The sequence below is a fragment of the Triticum dicoccoides genome, chromosome 4B (genome assembly GCF_002162155.2).
Source record: "Triticum dicoccoides isolate Atlit2015 ecotype Zavitan chromosome 4B, WEW_v2.0, whole genome shotgun sequence".
In the NCBI taxonomy this organism is placed as follows: domain Eukaryota; kingdom Viridiplantae; phylum Streptophyta; class Magnoliopsida; order Poales; family Poaceae; genus Triticum; species Triticum dicoccoides.
Genome location: NC_041387.1, coordinates 617,106,812 through 617,112,136, shown reverse-complemented (window position 1 = coordinate 617,112,136; position 5,325 = coordinate 617,106,812).

The window sequence follows — 5,325 nt, the reverse complement described above, 5'->3', positions numbered from 1 at the left end:
TATATATATAAATTGCAGTGGGGTTTTACCCTACTGTTTATAGTAAAAAAAATACAAATACTAGATACTCAAAACGTCCATAACCGGGGACACGGCTAATCATGATTAGTTTGTATACTCTGCAGAGGTTTGCACACTTTTCCCCACAAGACTCAATCTCCTCCGTTGGTTTTCTCGCACTACATGGTGTTTGAGAAACGGATGACCGAGACATAGTCTTTCAGAAGCGCTAGCACCTTACGATGGGTAGACCTGTACACCTACTTTCCCCTACATCTGCTAGTCTGCCACTGTAACAGTTTGCACGACTTAATCAACTATGCTAGAGCCCATAATAGCATGTGGCTGCACACGGAAGTTTCTAGCATGAATAATCTTATGATCCCTTTGAGCCTGGGTGGCGGTCCAAAAACAAACAGGCAATCCTGGAAAACCCAGGTACCTCAATCCACCCAGATATGTATTAAAGTTGCCACCTTAAATAAACCATTAATTAAAAATTTCACATCTGTCACGGATATTCACTAACCCAATCCATGTCTACTAGCATAGCATGGCATGATAAGCAAATGTAGAAGTAACTCCCAAGGGTTTGATAATAAAACAGGTAATAGGTACTACCTCATCTACTTCCCAAAACCAACATATTAATCAGATCCTAATCATGCAATTGTTTGGGGATTGATCTAATGCATAAAAACTGGGTATAAAAAGGATATGATCAAAATGTTACTTGCCTTGCTGATGATCCGTGAAACCTAAGGATTCGAAGTAGCACGCGGCGCAATCCGGGTACTCTATCGCAAGCAAACAAACAAACAAGCATACAATAAGTACTCATCTAATGCACTGGTAAAACTCAAAAAGAGATCTAACTAGAAAGTTCAACTTAAGAACTCCGGTTGGCAAAAAGAATCAAATCGAACGAAACAATGAAAGTCAAATGGCGAAAGAAAACAAGCTTCGTTTTCTAATCTGAACCTAAGTCAAATTTTACATAAGTAAAAACTTGTTTGAGTAGATTATTCGGAAATAGGGTTTCGAGGCGAAACTCTAGGCGCTTGAATCGCCTGATTCCGGTAAACGAGCGAAAAGTTATACTAAAACGAAAATCGGATCAGAAATCGCGATCAGAAGAATCGCGGAATAAATCCGAGAAAAAGAAAAACAACGAACAGATTAACGAACGAACGTTCGTTATCTGGATCTAAACGATGAACGCGTTCGTTAAAACGAACGAACGAGCGAACGCTCGCTAATTAACCTAAACCGAAAAAAACCGATCTAATAAAAAAATGGATCTAAAAAAACCAACGAAAAACCAACGGAAAAAACAAATGGTTTTTCTAAAAAAAAACCGGCGGCGGCGGGTCCGGCGGCGGCGGCTCCGGCGACGGCGGCGCGGCTCGCTAGGGTTAGGGTTTGGGGCGCGGGCGCGGTTGGGCTGGGGCGGCGGCCCGGGGCGCTTTATAAAGACCCCGGCCAGGCGGAGTCCTGGCCAGTTACGGCCCAAGGTCGGTTTAGAACTTTTTTTAAAAATAATTTTCGCGTAGAAAGACAAACGAAATAAATACTAAACGGACTCCAAAAATCCCGAAATAAATTTTCTCCGATTTCTAAAATCAAGCCGGACAAGATAAATATTTATTTGGGTCCTAAGTGCAATTTTGAAAAATGCACATTTTTCCTAATTCAAATAAAATAGCCTCAATATTTCTTTATTTTGGGGAAGTCATTTTATTCTCTCTCTCATATTTTTATAATTGAAATAATTGAAGATAAAATAAATATAATCAAATGATCCTATTTCAAAAAAATTGAGAAAACTCAAATATGAAATTTACGAAATCCCCAACTCTCTCCGTGGGTCCTTGAGTTGCGTACAATTTCTAGGATCGAGCCAAAATGCAATAAAATATGATATGCAGATCTATGTATAACATTCCAAATTGAAAATTTGGGATGTTCCATGAAATGTGAAGGATAGAAAGAATTCCATCATAAAAATAGAATTCCATTCCTACAAACCAAAGGGCTATAAAGGAATTTTTTTCCCTATAAAAATCATATCCTATGAAATTCCTATAAGACTCCTCTAAATCAAATCGAAGGAGGCCTAGATTCTCCCGGTCTATTATACATTGTGAGCGGCGCACAACTAATACTTCCTAAATAAAAGTAGGGAGCAGGAGATTGAACTCCACATCAACTGGTAGAACGCTGGTACGTAGGCACCGGAATACATGATCTTTGGTGCCCATGTATGAAGCACGGCTTATAAGAACTTTGTGCGGCGACATATCTATTTCTTTTTTAGGATTTCAAACACAATTTTTTATGGAAAAACGAATATTTATTGAAACCAAAACGTTTTCCAATCTATGAACATTTGTTCTAAATTTAGATTTTTTTTAACGTGAACATTATTTTTGAAACCTCAAACATTTTTTTAATCTTGATTTTTTTTTTGAAAAAGAGGAGATTTTTTTAAATGCAAACGTGTTTTGAAAACATGAACATCTTTGGAAAAGAGGGGTGTGGTTGTTGTTGTTGTTATAGTCACTCATTGTAGGGAGCACCATTTTGGCTCTCGGGAGCATATGCTACCGCGTGAATAGTAAATTAAAAAAAAAATAGTAGTAAATCTTTAAATTTTGATTTTTTTTGTGTAGGTGTTCAAGAGTGTAACAAGCTTGCTTGATAATTTACATGCAAAACGGAATAGCAGTTCTTTTTCGGTGAAAAAACACAATTAAGTGTAACATTTGACGTTCGATTTGTTTTTGTTTTTTGCACAAATCAAAATGCTTAAGATTTCCCTCTAAAAATTTGTGGGTAGCATTTGAGTGTGACAATGAACACATGTACTTTTATTTTATTTTGACATTTACAAAATACATTTTGGCGAGCAAGAGCATATGCTTCCTAGAGTCAAATTGGATTTCCGCTCTATTTTCGTTTGATACATGTAGAGCAAAGAATTATCTTTATACTCATCTTACTATGCAATTTCAGAGTTTGCCATCCAGACATGATTTGATGTTGAAACCTCACTTGGATTTCATAAGCCAATTCACTTAACAACCAAACAAGTGAATTCGTATTCATGCCCATTTCAATTCCTTTGTTGAATTGGTATTCTGGCCAATTAAACACGGAGCCCTCTAATACAGACATCCAAACACAACATAGTAGTAATCGTCTTATTTGATCACTTCAACCGTTTTCAAGTACCTCATACCAATTACAAGGCATATGATATTTTTTATCGTATGGTTTTAATGAGCTTGATTTTTTTTCATTTTTGTCACTTCACACTTATCTTTCCCTATATGAGTGCAAGCTCGAGTAGTCCGCGGTCGTTGAGAAAGAAGGACAAGTTTTAGATCTCATGCCCGCCATTGCCAATAATTTGCTTCTTTTTATGCCACTTATGTATAATACTGGTTTTGGATTTCCATTTTATAAATATTTCAGCCATAGTCGAAATCACTAAAATTCACCGAATTTCAGTCAAAGACTAAAATTTTCATTTGAATTTGAATGGGATGAAGAGACCCCAAGCATATATTTTAAAATCACAAATAAGTAAAATTTCGTGTTCTACTAAAATTGCTAAAATATTTTGACATAAAGAAAGCTATTTTAGTATGTACCGAAATAAATAAAATTTTCTGAAATTTTGATGAAATTACACAGAAATATTGGAAAAACTTGTGGTGTGGCCATTGGTAATGTTGACACCAGTCACCAAGGCTGTGTTTGATTACCCGCATAGATTTTGGTTGCATTGCATGTGATTCTCAGATGGGCTTGGTTGAGTAAAAACAACCTATAAACCACCGTCTGCATATAGTTTGGTTGCCCATATATACGTTAGCTGCATGAGGGAACTGACAACATCGTCATGCATCACAGCTTCCTCCTCAGGCACCAGTTCATCAACACCCCATTGCAGGATCCAGTTATTCAGAATGCAACAAGTAAGAACAAGCTTAACCTGAGTGGGGGGAAATGTGGAATGGCTTCTGATTTAGCATCTTAAACCTGTTCTTTAGACCTACAAAGGCCCTCTCAATAGTAACTCTAAGGCTGGAGTGTTCGAGATTGAACAACTCCTCTGGAGTCCTAGGATAGTTCCTACCAGCGAAGTCGTTTAAATGGTACCTGGTTTTCCTGAAGGGTGGAAGAATACCTGGCCGACATGGCCAGCATCTCCTAGGTAGAACTTTCCATCGGGGATGTTGATGCCATCAGGACGACTCATGTTGTCACTGAGAATGTTAGCATCATGTGCTGTCCCTTCCCAACCAGCCAACACATAGGTGAAATTCATATCGAAGTCAACAGCAGCAATCACATTCTGGCTTGTGTAGTGCTTCCTCCCCTTGTATGCTACAGATTGTGACTGAGGCACTTTGACAGTGACATGAGTACCATCTATTACCCCAATGCAATTCTAGAATGGCAAATGAAGATTGTGTTAGTGCTCACCTTGAACAATGCAAGCATATCAAGCCATGAAGCACATACTCTTAGTGCTCACCTTGAAGTATGAACACCATCTTGGGCTGGTGCGAATCTTAGTAGGAGTCCGGCCGGTTGATTACTTGATCATCTCTCCTCTGAGCTCCCCAATAGCATAGAGCACTTGCTTGAAGTACCTTGAGATGGTCTCCATTGATCTCCTGAACGTGTTGTGTATAACCCTGAACCTCTGATTATGGCCAACAACACGGAGGAACATGGCCACTTGCTCTTCCACACTGGTGTCGATGCTATCTTGTAGCAGCACCCCGCTCCTGAAGGTCTCGACAAGTCTGGCAAATGGTGCTCTTTTCATTTGAAGCATCCACAGGGCCTTTGTGTTGTTGCAGTTGTAGATGTAGTTCAGATTGGTGATCCTCTGTTGCTCCCGCATAAGCATTGGAGCATAACAGATGTCAGGTCTCTCACCACGATGAATAGCTCTCATGTGCATGAACATGACCCATGCATGAATCACAACAATCAGTGCCGCTGCCTACCAGCCTCATCCGTGCATCCATAACCTAGTTGACATCGAGGGTCCGTTGAGCATGGGGAAATCGATCATAACAACAGACCTAACATACGGGAGACGGGGTGTTGCTTACCGGCATCAGAGACGAGGACGACGAAGGGGGGGGGGGCATGGCTGAGGTAAGGACGACCCGACGGTGACCAACAGGAAGGGGATCACTAGCTCCTGCAGCTGGATAGTGTTGCTGCCGCCTGCCGCGTCCGCCACCACCTCTTGTTCAGATCTGAGTTGCCACAGTCGCTGGTGGTGAGGCTAGAGGAAGT